Raw genomic sequence first — 18,694 nt, 5'->3', positions numbered from 1 at the left:
GGCCAGGTGCGCCATTAGTAGTTTCAACTCTAATGGCGTATCAGAAGGTGGTGCACCATTAGTATATACTAATGGCACACCGCTTGACTGGTGCGCCCTTAGTGTCAATCCCATCTATAGCCATTTTTCTAGTAGTGTTAAGGTCTGTTGGCTTAGCCAATTGTGACAAAGCTCAGATTTTGGCTGGGTTTGCTTTGATTCCTCTATTGGAAACGATAAAGCCCAGCAGTTTTCCAGCGGGGCGCCGAAGACACACTTTTCCGGGTTGAGCTTAATGTCATACGCCCTGAGGTTGTCAAATGTAAGACGTAAGTCGTCTATTAGTGTTTCCACGTGCCTGGTTTTGATGACAATGTCATCAAAGTAAGCTTCTACTATTTTGCCAATCTGTTTCTCCAAGCATGTTTGAATCATGCGTTGGTATGTGGCGCCGGCATTCTTGAGCCCAAAGGGCATGGTATTGAAGCAGAATGGCCCATATGGGGTAATAAATGCTGTTGCAACTTGATCGGATTCCTTCATTTTGATTTGATGGTATCCGGAGTATGCATCGAGGAAACACAGTGAGTTGTGTCCTGCGGTGGCGTCAATGATTTGATCAATGTGGGGAGGGGGAAGGGATCCTTAGGGAAGGCTTTGTTGAGGTCTTTGAAATCGACACACAGGCGCCAGGATTTGTCCTACTTTGGTACCATCACCAGGTTTGCCAGCCAGTCCGGATGTTTGATTTCTCTAATGAATCCGGCCTCGATGAGTTTGGCCAGCTCCTCCCCCATGGCTTGTCGCTTAGGTTCGGAAAAGTGCCGCAGTGCCTGCTTAAGTGGTTTAAACCCCTTTAATATATTGAGGCTATGTTCGGCCAGCTTGCGTGGGATCCCTGGCATATGCGAAGGGTGCCAGGCAAATATGTCCCAGTTTTCACGCAGGAATTCTCGTAGTGCGGTGTCAACTGTTGGGTTTAGTTGAGCTCCGATGGATACCGTCTTCTTGGGGTCTGTTGGGTGGACCTTGAATTTGATTATTTCTTCTGTTGGTTTAAACGAGGTGGATTTGGGGCGTTTGTCGAGGATCACATCATCCTTGTCCACTGTGGAGCGTAGTGCGGTTAATTCTTTGGCCGTGGGTGCTTCAGATAGCGCCTCTAGGGCCAGGGATGCGGTTAATTCTTCGGCTGCACAATTTTTGCAGAACGCTGATATTGTGTCCTCGTCACGGCAATATTTTACCTTGTTCCTGACAAGGAGGAATCTGGCCCAAAAGTGGTGGACCTTCTCCTAAGACTGTTGTTTTATGCTCATGAGATCCTCTATGTTCGGGTGGGTGGGTGGAATTAAATCCGAACCCTGACCTAACCGGTTGTCCGGGGTCCGACGACCTTTCGGACTAGACAGTCCGGGTTCAGGAACATCTTCTGATTGTTGGGACCCGCCGTCCGATGCTATGTTCGGAGGGCTGGTTGTGTCCTTTCGCGGGTGAGTATCCGGCTCTTTATGAACGGTGACCCAAACATAGTCCGCCTTCGATATAGAAGAAGACTCGCCGTCCTGCTCCAGGACTGTCGTGATCTGGTGGGTGATAAGTGGAGCTTCGGTTTCTCCCTGATCGGTTTTAGGCCCGATCTGATCGTAATCAATGGCGATTCCTAAAGCGGCCATGCAATCTAGCAGCTCGTTTAAGGACAAAAACTCGACCAGATCCATCCGCTTGGAGTGCTCGGAGTTGATGCGAAGGGGATTTTTGATGGCCCGAGAGGTCATCGTCGGCTCCGTGGCCGAACGGGCGATCATAGTAAAATCGCCCTGTGACACTCCAAAATTTTTATTTTGTTTTCAGAAAAAACTTTGTGGTTTTTGAAAAGAGGACATTCAAAATTTTCCAGAAAACCTTCCTCTTAAAGACTTCTTTGGCAAGGATTTTTATTTTTGTATCTTCTTCAAACTATGGTGTTTGATCATTTAAAACTCTTACTCTGATGGTTCCCTTCTCAAAATATATTTTTGGAAATTATTCTTTTCTTACAAAAAGAACTCTGTGAATTTTGAGGATTTTCTTATCTTGAAAACCACCCATGGTTTTACCATGTCTCCTATAGTAAATCTTCTCAAAATCCCTCCCTCCACCTTTGAACAATCTAATCTCTCCATCGCAACAAGTCCAAACTAGTTTTGGATTTTTATTTCAATTATTTTATCCCCCAAAACATTTCTGCCAATTATTTTGAGCCTAAGTGATTTTCAAAGCAAGTACCTTATTGCCTTTGAATTTTTACCTCAAACCAACTCCCCGGGATTGTCTTTAGAACCCACAACTCACTGCAAGTTTGGACCAGATTTGACAAATTTGATGAAATTCATATCTACACTTCTCCAAAAATTCCACCAAAATTAAGGCAGCCTCCTGGTGCATTGAGAGGCCACCCCACCAAGTTTCAGCTCAAGCAGAGCCTCCCTCATACCAAAAACATTCTGTCGAACACCTGAGCTGCACTGTTCCTTTGCATTTTCAGAAAAATTCAGAGTTCAGTGTCGTTTCTCTTCATCAGGGTTCAGTCACGCGTCGACAGTGCGATGTGGCGTGATGCGCGCAGCCCCTCCTTGCTGTCCAGAGCGCCGCACGCGCACTTGGCTGGTTCCTGGCGTCGGAGGCGGCGAGCATCGCTGGAGCTGGCGGCTTCCGCGGTGGCCACGCCACCCGTAGCGGCCAACAGTGGCAGCCCCAGCTTTGCAACGCCGTTCCGCGCCGGCCTTTGCTCCCTAGCCCTACGCGTGGCTCATGCATGCCAGCGCAGCCCCGCTACACCGTCGCCGTGGCCCGACAAGCGCTGGGCGCGCTCACTGCCGCCAACGGACCCGCGCCGTCCCGTTCCGACAAAACCTGCCCTAAGCTTCTAATCCTGGTCCGTTGAGCGTCGGAGTGGAGCCAGTGGACCTCCACATTGATGGCCAACCCCCTAAAATTCCCGACCTAGCACTGCACCGCCGTAATCCATCGCCGGAGAACTCCGTTGACGGCCACCGCCTCGGGTCGCCTATAAAAGGGGACCCCGAGCTCGCCCTCGAGCACGCACCCCCTCTGCATCTCACCAGCACACCGCCAGGGCAACAGGGGGACCTCAAGGAGGTCTCCTCCCCCGACTCCGGCCGCCCCGTTCCGCCTCGTCCTCCACCTCGATTCGCTCCAGTGAGGCCATCTCCGGCGCCCAAGCCACGTCAGTTACCCCCTCTAGCTACCAGAAGCCTAACCCCCTCCTCAATTTGATCTCCGCAGCTCTCTCCGACGAGGCCCTCGATCACCCGAACCATCGTCCGCCGAAGCAAGGCTCGCCGTCGACGTGGTACTCGCCGGCGACCACCACCACCACCAACCGACGCGGAATGGCACCCTGAACACGGAGGTACTCTCCGATTCCCCTACCTCGTCGTGGATCGGCGCCGGCGACCACCGCGGCTCTCGGGCTCCGGCGAAATCTGCCGCCCCGTTTGAATATTCAAACCTGACGGGCGGGACCCGCCGTCAGCCTCTTTGTCCTTTCTATGAGAAGCGTTTTCTGAAAACGCCTTCTGCCAAATGCGCTTTCCCTCTGGGCTGGCGTAGTCGTACCGAAGCGTTTTCTGTTTTTACAAGCTAGCCCCTGGGAACTTTCTGTTTCATTACAGATGGGTCCTTGGGTTAAAACCCTTATACATTTTTAACAGAAAATAATTTTTGAGTGATTCTTTTTCTGACCTCTTCAGATTTTTGTCTAGTTTTTTATCATATTTATTTGAAAAATATTTGGTATAATTTTTGTGCACCTCGCGGTATTCACGATAGCGCGTATATTTTCTTTATACCGTAGATACCGAAGGAGATGACGGGACCGCAAACTTCACCGAGCTAGGCTCCGACTACTCCGAACCAGGCAAGCATGTTTGAACTTTTGATATGATGATTGTTTTGGCATGTTTGCATGGTTTATGGCATGTTGATGAACATACCGACGAAAGTCATGTTACTTGCAACGATGAGGCAAGTGAGTTTCGAAAATCCATGAGTGGATGGATGTGAGTATGCATGGCCATGTGTTGGCATGTAGATGGGTAAGATGGCAGTGTTGTAGGATGCCAGGCTTATGCCAGACTATGTGACTTCAATGTCAACTCGTACCATTCCAGTTCCTTCCATTCTTCCTTCCCTGTACTACCACATGTTTTCCGCAAGGAATATGGCTTAGTAAGTTGTAAACCGCTTTCCTGGTACACACCAAAAAGGAGAGGCCGTGATGATGGTTCCATGGCCCTGGATTAAAGCCAGTCATCCGGTCAGGGGGCATGGGTGTTTCCGGTTGGGACCGAGAGGGGGGCACCCCTTAGAGCGTGCGTATATAAATTTGATCCCATGCTATTCGAGATTGTGATCTCCCCGTCTCAAAGTTTTTCTTGGACGATGTCTAGGGTGATTCCTAGCAACGAGAGGTAGGATGGGTGTGTACTGGTTAGCTGTGTTTTCTTCCGAAATACCGTAAACGGAACTAGTCCTTCGTGACTACGGAAATCCGTTGGCTGTGGGAAAAACTTTGTACAAACTCTGCAGAGTCATATATTCCTTCGAATCATCTATTCCATGTCCAAGTTCGATATTATCTTATCCTAACCAAATGTCAGTTTTGATGACAGAGACTCCGGTGAATCGCATGAGTGCTATGTCCGGTTAAATGATTATTCTTGTGGATGGACTAACCCGTTTATTTTCATGAATTGAATGTTTGTTATGAGTATTATTTACTTGTGAATAAAAGCCCTTTCTGTGATGTCGCTCAGACGTCCGACTGTGGCGTTTCTTTTAAAGCCCTTTATGTGGCGTCGCTTAGACGCCCGACTGTGGCATTTCTTTTAAAGCCCTGTATGTGGCGTCGCTCAGACGCCCGACTGTGGCATTTCTTTTAAAGCCCTTTATGTGGCGTCGCTCAGACGCCCGACTGTGGCATTTCTTTTAAAGTCCTGTATGTGGCGTCGCTCAGACGCCCGACTGTGGCATTTCTTTTAAAGCCCTTTATGTGACGTTGCTCAGACGCCCGACTGTGGCATTTCTTTTAAAGCCCTTTATGTGACATCGCCTAGATGCCCGACTGCGGCGTGATTTATTTATTTATCTTCCTATCGAGGTGTCGTTTCAGACCCCGGTTGTGTTTACCGTTATTTTGTTGGGTTTTCGAGCGGACTACCGCCGACTCCCTTTTTACCTGTCTTGTTTTTACGAATTAATGTGCCACTGTTAAAAGTTAAACATGTCGCATCCATGCTTGCATTTGTTATATCTCACGTCCGAACTGTCTTGCGAGTACATTCAAAGTACTCACCTGGCTTGTTGATTTGGCCAGATGCTGACGAAGGCGATCTCATGGATGAAGATTTTGATAGCGAGTCCGACGCCTAGAGGAATCCCAGTCAGTCTCGCGCGACCCTGGGTTTGGTCACTGTATCATATCCCCTTCCGCTACCAAATAAATTCATCGAGCCTCACCTCGACGCTCGATGAGATGCCAGTTTTAGAGTCTTGCATCTCTCTCCCCGCTGTGTTTTTCCACCACCGCCCTATCCTCGAGTCAGTAGTATGCCTCCACACCAGTGTGTCATGTCCGCCATTATGTATAATTATTGGCGTGCTTGTAATAATTTGGTTGAGAAAAACGTAGTTCGATCCTGTAATATATTTTATGCTACTGGCTTATTGTATCAAGAATTTGTCTACCGGTAAGGAGATTTTTCTCATACTGGACTCAAAAGATTGGTTTCTCAATAAATATTTTTATTGGAAAACCGGTCGTGACAAGCTTGGTACCAGAGCCAGGCTGACTGTAGGAAGCCACTAGGTGCGATCGCTAATTGGTTATTAGCATGATTGAGCCTTTTCATATTTTCTTGATTGTAGTCATTTTCTGTCAGTCAGCATAAATTTATGATCTGACCATGCAGAATTTTTGCCTACTTTTGTAGATGGCCCGACAACAGCTGCGAGTCTCAGACCTTCGCCAACGTGCCCGATGGGTTCGTCAAGCTTCTTTCCTTCATCGTTCAGGTCGCGATGGGGCCATCTGTGCGCCCAGTCTTCACACTCTGCCAGCACCGGGTCAACGACAGTCTGAACATGCACCAGGCCGCGGTGTAGTTCAAGGGAGGGCGTGGTGAGTTACGCCGCTTCCGGTTCTTGGGAAGAGCCATGCCTACGGAGAGGCATGCTATGCAGATGCCAGCCCGCGAGGCGATAGCTCGTCTCAGGGATGTCCTCCCCGTGATGAAGACTCATCGTTACCGTTATCTTCCACGCCATGTGCCTTATACCTGTCACTACGCATTCTCCTGCCCCAGAGGAGAACGAGACGAGGCTTTTGAGATGCTTATTGAGTATCTCCGGGCCCTGGAGGCAGCCTTCGACAACCTGGTGGACGACTTCGTGGCTGCGTGCATGGACTCAGTCCATGGCTGTGCTGCCAATAGGAGGGAGCTCCTACCCACCGCACCGCCACTGACTTTGGTCTCATCCTCAGCATCTCATGCACCTACTCGTCGCCTGCCTTCTACCGAAGAATTCAACCAAGTCATTGCGCCCACTCCAGCGCGCACTGCACCACCCTTCGCGCCCACTCCTATTCGTGTTGTTCCGCCCCTGGCGCCCGCTCCGTCCACCCAGCGCAACTCTACTCGTATGGAGCCTATCAGGGAGGAGGAAGTCGAGTCTCCAGCCTCGCTACGCCTCACCCTCGGCAGGGCAAAGGAGGTCGTCAACATCTCCGCCTGAGTACGCTTAGCCGCCATGCAATGTACCGCTTTGTATGATATGTTTATATGTACATAGGTTGTGAGAAGTAGCCTGTTTGCGCATCATGTAGGATCTGGAGGAGTGCACTAGCCTAAATAACATGTCAGGATTATGTACGCATATCCTGAGTGATATATTGTATAATTACCGCCCGCGTGTAAAATATGTAATGAGCAGTCCTTCTCCGTGCGCAAATCGATATGTTTTTCTTAAGTAAGCTTGTTTATCTAATTTTAATTGCCAACTTTATGCATTCTGGAATTGTTTTTGCGACTCTTTTTCGCTTTTCTTATGGGTTTTACAAAATATATCCCCAGAGTGAAAAATGTCTCGTCCTTGGACTCGCTCCATGCCAACTCCACCAGAGGAAAATTAAGATACACAACCCAGCAACAAGTTCACACAGGGACAGTCAAGCCAACAGGACAGTGAATCGGCACTTTCACAAATGTGTCGCCTTTATGAGCAGAGTCAGCAACAACATCGGGAAATGATGAACCAAGTCATCAACATGGGAAATCACCATGGACAATATCAGCAGCATTCCGAGTTATCTGAGCTACAGAAGACACGTCCCCAAACATTTTCTCATACTGACAAGCCTCTGGAGGCTGAGGATTGGCTTCGAGATATGGAAAGAAAATTAATTATTTCAAAATGTTCAGATCTCGAGAAAGTACTATATGCTCCGCACTATCTCGCAGGAGCAGCTGCATCATGGTGGGAGAACTTTCTGCACATGCACCCCAACGAAAATGATATAACCTGGGATGATTTCAAGGATGGTTTCCGTGGTGCACACATTCCCAAAAGTATTATGAAAATCAAGAAGAGAGAGTTCGATGACCTCAAGCAAAGGAACATGACAGTGTCAGAATACAACGGTCAATTTACTCTATTGTCTCGCTACGCCAACGAAGAACGTATGACTGAAAGCAAGAAGATGGAGAAATTCCTTGACGGTCTGGCGCCCGCGCTTAAATGCCAACTGGTCGTGCACACTTTTCCAGATTTTAAGACACTAGTGGACAAAGCCATTACTCTGGAAAATGAGAGACGTAGCTTGGAGGATTTCCGCAAGCGAAAAAGAGACCAGACTACTCTTGCACGCAACCACCGAAGCAAGACAGATTTTCAGAAAGGTGGGACACACAAACCTATGACAAACATCTCACGCCCAACCAAGAATGTCCATGCAAGGGACAAAGAGTTCACATATCACCCAGGCGTTACTTGCTACGCTTGTGGAGAAGAAGGGCACTATGCCAAACAGTGCCCCAAGCCAAGGAACTCAACCCCAAAGCCAAACAACGGTGGAAATAATTCCGCACCCAAGCGCAACAATTTCAACCCCAACAACAACCACAGGAAGGGTCATCTAAACCACGTGACCAAAGAAGAAGCACAAAACGCTCCGGATATCGTACTCGGTACGTTTCCTGTCAACACAATACCTGCAATGGTTTTGTTTGATTTTGGAGCTTCTCACTCATTCATTTCGAAAAGTTTTGCTTTGCAAAATAATTTTTCGATGTTTCCCTTGGAAAAATCCATGATCATCAAGTCCCCTGGGATTCAGCAAGTTACTCAGAGTTACTGTCAGAATGTGGTTATTGAGTTCGAAGGATTGAAATTTTACGCCAATCTTATTGTGTTGGAAAATAAAGGACTGGATGTCATCCTAGGGATGGACTGGTTAACCACCAACAAAGGTTTTATTGACTGTTTCAACCGGACCGCAATTCTCACGCACCACCATGGGAAGACAATAAAAGTATCGGCCAAGGAAAGAAAAATACCCCGGCAGCCGAGATTGAATAAGGTGGACATTTCTGAGTTAAGCAAGGTTCCAGTGGTATGTGAATTTCCAGATGTATTTCCCGAAGAACTACCAGGCATGCCACCAGACCGAGAAATAGAATTCAGCATTGAGCTAGCACCAGGAACCACCCCCATATACAAGAAACCATACAGAATGGCACCATCCGAGTTGATTGAGTTGAAGAAACAAATAAAGGAATTACTGGACAAGGGATACATTCGAGCCAGCTCCTCACCTTGGGGATCACCAATTTTATTTGCCAAAAAGAAGGATGGAACACTAAGATTGTGCATAGACTACCGAGCACTTAACATGGTCACAGTCAAGAACAAATACCCGATGCCACGAATAAATGATTTATTTGATCAGCTCGCTCAGGCCAAGGTATTCTCAAAGATTGACTTAAGGTCAGGATACCATCAATTAAAAGTGCGAACAGAAGATATCCCCAAAACAGCCTTCACCTCCAGATATGGACTATATGAGTTCACAGTTATGCCTTTTGGATTAACAAACGCCCCCGCATATTTTGTTCACCTCATGAACAAAGTATTTATGAAGTTTATGGACAAGTTCGTTGTGGTATTTATCGACGATATTCTGATATACTCCAAGACACCAGAAGAGCATGCGGAACATCTCAGGATTGTGCTAGGAGAACTCAGGAAACATCAATTGTATGCCAAGTTCAGCAAGTGCGAATTTTGGCTAAGACAAGTAGGCTTTCTAGGCCACGTGCTGACCCAAGAAGGTATCGCAGTGGACCCGGAGAAAGTTAGGGCCATACTTGGCTGGAAGTCACCAGCCAACGTAACGGACATACGAAGTTTCTTGGGAATGGCAGGATATTACCGCAGATTTATTGAAGGACTCTCCACCCTAGCCAAGCCAATGACGCAGTTACTCAAGAAGGACAAGAAGTTTGAATGGACAGAAGCCTGCGAAAAAAGTTTCCAAGAGTTAAAACGGAAATTAACCACAGCACCGGTATTAATTGTGCCAGACATACACAAGAACTTTGAGGTGTATTGTGACGCATCCCGAAAAGGTCTCGTGTTCGTGTTGATGCAAGAAGGTAAGGTTGTCGCATACGCTTCACGGCAACTCCGCAAACATGAGGAAAATTATCCCACTCATGACTTAGAAATGGCAGCAGTCATTCATGCACTTAAGGAATGGAGGCATTTCTTACTTGGAAATCGATGTGAAATATACACGGACCATAAAAGCCTCAAATATATTTTCACACAGCCAGAACTAAACTTACGGCAACGACGTTGGTTGGAATTGGTAAAGGATTATGATGTTGGTATCCACTATCATCCAGGAAAGGCAAATGTAGTGGCCGATGCTCTTAGTCGGAACCCCAGCTCCGACGAAAATAGTCTGCAAAGTTTGAGACCTGAATTCCAACAAGAATTTGCCAAACTCAACTTATTGATGATCGCGGGAGGCACCATATCAAACTTGGAAATAAAGCCCGACCTTGTGGAAAGAATTAAAGAAGCTCAGCCTGGTCACCCCAGCATTGAAGGTATTAAAAGAAAGGTGAGTATGGGCAAGGCCTCGGACTTAGTCATAGGCGATGATGGAATATTACGGTACGGAGACAGACTCTGCGTGCCAAACATAGAGGACCTCAAACAGAAAATTCTAGCTGAAGCACACACCACCCCATATTCGATCCACCCTGGAGGAACCAAAATGTATAAGGATATTCAGGAAAGATTTTGGTGGCACGGTATGAAGAGGGACATAGCCACATTCGTTGCATGTTGCGATTCCTGTCAACGCATAAAAGTTGAGCATCAAAAACCAGCCGGACTACTGCAACCAAACAAAATACCTGAGTGGAAATGGGATGAAATAGGGATGGATTTTATTGTCGGACTACCTCGGTCACGACACGGGAATGATGCCATATGGGTCATCACCGATAGATTAACCAAGGTAACACATTTCATTCCAGTAAAGACAACCTACAACACTCAGAAGCTTGCCAGGATTTACCTCTCCCGTATAGTTTGTCTGCATGGAGTCCCGAAGACTATAATATCCGACAGAGGCACTCAGTTCGTCTCGAGATTCTGGGATCATTTACAACAGGCTCTGGGGACTCAATTGGCCTTCAGTACAGCCTACCACCCCCAGACTGATGGACAGACTGAACGCGTAAACCAAATTTTAGAAGACATGCTGAGAGCATGTGTCCTCACCTATGGAGCCAGTTGGGAAGAAAGCCTGCCATATGCCGAATTCGCATACAACAACAGCTACCAGGCCAGCCTGCAAATGGCACCTTTTGAAGCCCTATACGGACGGAGATGTCGTACCCCGCTAAATTGGTCAGAGACCGGAGACAGCCGTATTTTCGGCCCAGACATGCTCAAAGAAGCCGAGGAAAAAGTCAAGCTAATCAGGGACCGACTCAAGACCGCTCAAAGCCGAACGGGCGATCATAGTAAAATCGCCCTGTGACACTCCAAAATTTTTTTTTGTTTTCAGCAAAAACTTTGTGGTTTTTGAAAAGAGGCCATTTAAAATTTTCCAGAAAACCTTCCTCTTAAAGACTTCTTTGGCAAGGATTTTTATTTTTGTATCTTCTTCAAACTATGGTGTTTGATCATTTAAAACTCTTACTCTGATGGTTCCCTTCTCAAAATATATTTTTGGAAATTATTCTTTTCTTACAAAAAGAACTCTGTGAATTTTGAGGATTTTCTTATCTTGAAAACCACCCATGGTTTTACCATGTCTCCTATAGTAAATCTTCTCAAAATCCCTCCCTCCACCTTTGAACAATCTAATCTCTCCATCTCAACAAGTCCAAACTAGTTTTGGATTTTTATTTCAATTATTTTATCCCCCAAAACATTTCTGCCAATTATTTTGAGCCTAAGTGATTTTCAAAGCAAGTACCTTATTGCCTTTGAATTTTTACCTCAAACCAACTCCCCGGGATTGTCTTTAGAACCCACAACCTAGAACCATCTTGTTCCACTCTTCATCTTTTCAAAAATTTCAAATTTCACTCACTGCAAGTTTGGACCAGATTTGACAAATTTGATGAAATTCATATCTACACTTCTCCAAAAATTCCACCAAAATTAAGGCAGCCTCCTGGTGCATTGAGAGGCCACCCCACCATGTTTCAGCTCAAGCAGAGCCTCCCTCATACCAAAAACATTCTGTCGAACACCTGAGCTGCACTGTTCCTTTGCACTTTCAGAAAAATTCAGAGTTTAGTGTCGTTTCTCTTCGTCAGGGTTCAGTCACGCATCGACAGTGCGCTGTGGCGTGATGCGCGCAGCCCCTCCTCGCTGTCCAGAGCGCCGCATGCGCACTTGGCTGGTTCCTGGCGTCGGAGGCGGCGAGCATCGCCGGAGCTGGCGGCTTCCGCGCTGGCCACGCCACCCGTAGCGGCCAACAGTGGCAGCCCCAGCTTTGCAACGCTGTTCCGCGCCGCCCTTTGCTCCCTAGCCCTACGCGTGGCTCATGCATGCCAGCGCAGCCCCGCTGCACCGTCGCCGTGGCCCGACAAGCGCTGGGCGCGCTCTCTGCCGCCAACGGACCCGCGCCGTCCCGTTCCGACAAAACCTGCCCTAAGCTTCTAATCCTGGTCCGTTGAGCGTCGGAGTGGATCCAATGGATCTCCACGTTGATGGCCAACCCCCTAAAATTCCCGACCTAGCACTTCACCGCCGTAATCCATCGCCGGAGAACTCCGTTCACGGCCACCGCCTCGGGTCGCCTATAAAAGGGGACCCCGAGCTCGCCCTCGAGCACGCACCCCCTCTGCATCTCACCAGCACCCCGCCAGGGCAACAGGGGGACCTCAAGGAGGTCTCCTCCCCCGACTCCGGCCGCCCCGTTCCGCCTCGGCCTCCACCTCGATTCGCTCCGGTGAGGCCGTCTCCGGCGCCCAAGCCCCGTCAGTTACCCCCTCTAGCTACCAGAAGCCTAACCCCCTCCTCAATTTGATCTCCGCAGCTCTCTCCGACGAGGCCCTCGATCACCCGAACCACCGTCCGCCGGAGCAAGGCTCGCCGTCGACGTGGTACTCGCCGGCGACCACCACCACCACCAACCGACGCGGAATGGCACCCTGAACACGGAGGTACTCTCCGATTCACCTACCTCGCCGTGGATCGCCGCCGGCGACCACCGCGGCTCTCGGGCTCCGGCGAAATCTGCCGCCCCGTTTGAATATTCAAACCTGACGGGCGGGACCCGCCGTCAGCCTCTTTGTCCTTTCTATGCGAAGCGTTTTCTGAAAACGCCTTCTGCCAAATGCGCTTTCCCTCTGGGCTGGCATAGTCGCTACCGAAGCATTTTCTGTTTTTACAAGCTAGCCCCTAGGAACTTTCTGTTTCATTACAGATGGGTCCTTGGGTTAAAACCCTTATAACTTTTTAACAGAAAAGAATTTTTGAGTGATTCTTTTTCTGTCCTCTTCAGATTTTTGTCTAGTTTTTTATCATATTTATTTGAAAAATATTTGGTATAATTTTTGTGCACCTCGCGGTATTCACGATAGCGCGTATATTTTATTTATACCGTAGATACCGAAGGAGGTGACGGGACCGCAAACTTCACCGAGCTAGGCTCCGACTACTCCGAACCAGGCAAGCATGTTTGAACTTTTGATATGATGATTGTTTTGGCATGTTTGCATTAAGTGGTTTATGGCATGTTGATGAACATACCGACGAAAGTCATGTTACTTGCAACGATGAGGCAAGTGAGTTTCGAAAATCCATGAGTGGATGGATGTGAGTATGCATGGCCATGTGTTGGCATGTAGATGGGTAAGATGGCAGTGTTGTAGCATGCCAGGCTTATGCCAGACTATGTGACTTCAATGTCAACTCGTACCATTCCAGTTCCTTCCATTCTTCCTTCCCTGTACTACCACATGTTTTCCGCAAGGAATATGGCTTAGTAAGTTGTAAACCGCTTTCCTGGTACACACCAAAAAGGAGAGGCCGTGATGATGGTTCCATGGCCCTGGATTAAAGCCAGTCATCCGGTCAGGGGGCATGGGTGTTTCCGGTTGGGACCGAGAGGGGGGCACCCCTTAGAGCGTGCGTATATAAATTTGATCCCATGCTATTCGAGATTGTGATCTCCCCGTCTCAAAGTTTTTCTTGGACGATGTCTAGGGTGATTCCTAGCAACGAGAGGTAGGATGGGTGTGTACTGGTTAGCTGTGTTTTCTTCCGAAATACCGTAAACGGAACTAGTCCTTCGTGACTCTGGAAATCCGTTGGCTGTGGGAAAAACATTGTACAAACTCTGCAGAGTCATATATTCCTTCGAATCATCTATTCCATGTCCAAGTTCGATATTATCTTATCCTGACCAAATGTCAGTTTTGATGACAGAGACTCCGGTGAATCGCATGAGTGCTAAGTCCAGTTAAATGATTATTCCTGTGGATGGACTAACCCGTTTATTTTGATGAATTGAATGTTTGTTATGAGTATTATTTACTTGTGAATAAAAGCCCTTTCTGTGATGTCGCTCAGACGTCCGACTGTGGCGTTTCTTTTAAAGCCCTTTATGTGGCGTCGCTCAGACGCCTGACTGTGGCATTTCTTTTAAAGCCCTGTATGTGGCGTCGCTCAGACGCCCGACTGTGGCATTTCTTTTAAAGCCCTTTATGTGGCGTCGCTCAGACGCCCAACTGTGGCATTTCTTTTAAAGTCCTGTATGTGGCGTCGCTGAGACGCCCGACTGTGGCATTTCTTTTAAAGCCCTTTATGTGACGTTGCTCAGATGCCCGACTGTGGCATTTCTTTTAAAGCCCTTTATGTGACATCGCCTAGACGCCCGACTGCGGCGTGATTTATTTATTTATCTTCCTATCGAGGTGTCGTTTCAGACCCCGGTTGTGTTTACCGTTATTTTGTTGGGCTTTCGAGCGGACTACCGCCGACTCCCTTTTTACCTGTCTTGTTTTTACGAATTAATGTGCCACTGTTAAAAGTTAAACATGTCGCATCCATGCTTGCATTTGTTATATCTCACGTCCGAACTGTCTTGCGAGTACATTCAAAGTACTCACCTGGCTTGTTGATTTGGCCAGATGCTGACGAAGGCGATCTCATGGATGAAGATTTTGATAGCGATTCCGACGCCTAGAGGAATCCCAGTCAGTCTCGCGCGACCCTGGATTTGGTCACTGTATCATATCCGCTTCCGCTACCAAATAAATTCATCAAGCCTCACCTCGACGCTCGATGAGATGCCAGTTTTAGAGTCTTGCATCTCTCTCCCCGCTGTGTGTTTCCACCACCGCCCTATCCTCGAGTCAGTAGTATGCCTCCACACCACTGTGTCATGTCCGCCATTATGTATAATTATTGGCGTGCTTGTAATAATTTGGTTGAGCAACCGTAGTTCGATCCTGTAATATATTTTATGCTACTGGCTTATTGTATCAAGAATTTGTCTACCGGTAAGGAGGATTTTTCTCATACTGGACTCAAAAGATTGGTTTCTCAATAAATATTTTTATTGGAAAACCGGTCGTGACACGCCCAGCCGGAGGGTTTGGCCCGGGGCCAAAACTACCCCCGCGGTAACGTTGTATTTAGCGACAAGGAGAGCCATCGAGCCTTTCATCGACGACACAGTGGAACTCTCAATGAAAGCACCAATGTCAGTGTCAAAACCAGTGGATCTTGGGTAGGGGGTCCCGAACTGTGCGTCTAGGATCGATGGTAACAGGAGACAGGGGACACGATGTTTACCCAGGTTCGGGCCCTCTCTATGGAGGTAAAACCCTACTTCCTGCTTGATTGATCTTGATGAATATGAGTATTACAAGAGTTGATCTACCACGAGATCGTAATGACTAAACCATAGAAGTCTAGCCTATGAATATGGTAATTAGTATATGTGGTGTCCTTTCCGGACTATCCCCTTCGGTTTATATAGACACCGAGGGGATCTAGGGTTTACATGGAGTCGGTTACAGAAAAAGGAATCTTCGGTCGCCAAGCTTGCCTTCCACGCCAAGTAGAGTCCAATCTGGACACGGTGCAATCTTCGGTCTTCATGTCTTCACAGCCCATCAGTCTGGCCCATGGATAACAGGTCGGACGCCCGAGGACCCCTTAGTCCAGGACTCCCTCAGGTAGAAGCTATTCCAACTAGTAGTGCTGATCATAACACCTCTATTAATATGCTTAAAGAAGTTATTTTTCTGAGGTTTGGAGTCCCTAGATACTTAATGACTGATGGCGGTTCACATTTTATTCATGGTGGTTTTCGTAAAATTCTTGCTAAGTATGATGTTAATCATAGAATTGCATCTTCATATCATCCACAGTCTAGTGGTCAAGTAGAATTGAGTAATAGAGAGCTTAAATTAATTTTGCAAAATACTGTTAATAGGTCTAGAAAGAATTGGTCCAAGAAACTTGATGATGCATTATGGGCCTATAAAACTGCATATAAAAATCCTATGGGTATGTCTCCGTATAAAATGGTTTATGGAAAGGCATGTCACTTACCTCTTGAACTAGAACATAAGGCATATTGGGCCATCAAAGAGCTCAATTATGATTTCAAACATGCCGGTGAGAAGAGGCTTTTTGACATTACCTCACTTGATGAATGGAGAACCCAGGCTTATGAGAATGCCAAACTGTTTAAAGAAAAGGTTAAAAGATGGCATGACAAAAGGATACAAAAACGTGAGTTTAATGTAGGTGACTATGTATTGTTATACAACTGTTGTTTAAGATTTTTTGCAGGCAAACTTCTCTCTAAATGGGAGGGTCCTTACGTTATCGAGGAGGTCTACCGTTTTGGTTCAATAAATATCAACAACTTCGAAGGCACAAACCCGAGGGTGGTGAACGGTCAAAGAATCAAACATTATATCTCAGGTAATCCCATAAATGTTGAAACTAATGTTATTGAAACTGTAACCCCGGAGGAATACATAAGGGACACTTTCCAGAATGTTTCAGACTCCGAAAAGGAATAGTACGTGGTACGGTAAGTAAACCGACTTCAAAACAGTTCCAATGGCAATTTTTTATCCGTTTTGGAATATTTAAGAAAATAGGAAAATAAGAAGTAGTCCGGAAAGGACACGAGGCTTCCACGAGGGTGGAAGGCGCGCCCCTGCCTCGTGGGCACCTCGTGTGCCCTATGGACTCCGTTTTCTTGCACGATGCTTCTTTTGGTCGGTAAAAATTCATTATATAATCTCCTGAAGGTTTTGACCACCGTATCACGCAAATATCTCATGTTTTGTTTCGAGCTGTTTCTGCTGGAGATTAGAGCAATATGTCATCCCAAGATTCAGAGGGAGAAAGCTATGTGGATGATTACCTTGCAGATCATAAGGTCTATGGGGACTTGGAGCATTGCGGTTGGACCACGGAGGAAGAAGAAGACTATGAGCCTAAGGGAAAAGAGGAGACGAGCTCAGATGAAGAGGAAGTCCCATTACCTCAACCTGGGGACATGCATCTGGAGTTCAAAAATTCAAGTCTCCCCAATAGAGCAAAGAAACCTAAGATCGAGTTTATCCCTTTTCGTCTCTTGAAGGAGAACAAATAAGAACTATGCAAAAAGTTATTAAGCCTTGAGCGGGAGATCGAGGACCTAAGGGAGCAAAATTCTATCCTCAAGCGCAAATTAAGGAAGAAGCATCCATCATTGCCAACACCTTCTTCACCAACAAAAAAGAACTGAGTATTGGGTATGGGCATTCCCCTTGGCAACTGCCAAGCTTGGGGGAGTGCCCCGGTATCGTATCACCATCACTTTTATCTTTACCGTTTTCTTAGTTCGATCCTTTTGGTAATATCTTGATCTAGTAGAATAAAGTTTTACTATGATCTAGTTCTTTAGTTTTGCTTTATGATCCTTCTATGTAATCGAGCCCGTGGGCTATATATAATAAAGATTAGTGTTGAGTCAAGGGCTTGATTATCTTACTATGATCTTGAGGAAATAAAATAAAAAAAATAAAGAGATCATATGGATCTTATGGAGAGTAATGACTTCACATATAAAGAGTATCTTATATTTACTAATCGGAGGCACTAAACGAGCTTCCACGTTAATCCTGGTGGTTAGAAAATTTTGACCATTAGATTTACTAATGATACACCGATGGCCGTCAGATAATACCCTGATGCGCACCTTCATGTATGGGAGACAATCTCTCTATTTGCACCTCCTCACGTGATAAAAAAAGAAATAGAGACCAACGGGGATGCACCTCTTTACGTGCTGGAGACAGACTCCTTTCTTTCCACCTTTTTATACATGATAAAAAAACTGAAATAGAAGCCAACGAAAGAAAACACGGCTGGGTAATCCTCGCATCCTGCCTCCCACCACCGTTTCTTCTCCACAAGCGCGTCCCCTCGATCTGCTGACCTCCGATCTCCCTCATCTGGTCATCAAGGCCGCTCCGACACCATCTGTCTCCTACTCTCCTTACTCAGGCAAACTTCGAGATTGCCTCCTCAATTTATTGAGGTGTCAGCTCCTCTCTATGCTCGCCATGTACTTAAGTAGGTCAGGCAGATTGGCCACACGTACATCGGAATTCATCAGCATATGTTGCATTGGAGATGCACGAGAAGAATCGATCTCCCTACCCCTTTTTTCTGCAGAGGTAGGTATACGTTTTCTATCTGATGTACTATTTTGTATCTATATAACAAGGGACACTAGCAGCAAAGTAGCGTTAAATCCTATAATTTTTACCAATTCAACTACTATCCATGCAGTTGGCCATCCTTAGATTTGAGTGGAACAAAAAATTGATACCAATCCGCTGCTATAGTATGCAATTTACTAAGATTAGATGGTAGTGGAACTAATCAGGTTTTTATTCAATCTGATTTCTACTATATACACCCAGTTTTGTTCCAATGTCAATGGAATAAAATATTGAACAAATTAATGTAAGAATAATTTTATACAAAGACTAAAAAATATTCTCTCCTTGATTTTTTTATTTTGTTTCCATATCACACTGGACTGAAGATAAACAGCGGTGTTAATCGGAGGCACTAAACGAGCTTCCATGTTAATCCT

Source organism: Triticum urartu, chromosome 1 (assembly GCF_003073215.2).
Source record: "Triticum urartu cultivar G1812 chromosome 1, Tu2.1, whole genome shotgun sequence".
NCBI classification, from domain to species: Eukaryota; Viridiplantae; Streptophyta; class Magnoliopsida; order Poales; family Poaceae; genus Triticum; species Triticum urartu.
This window is presented reverse-complemented; position numbering follows the sequence as displayed.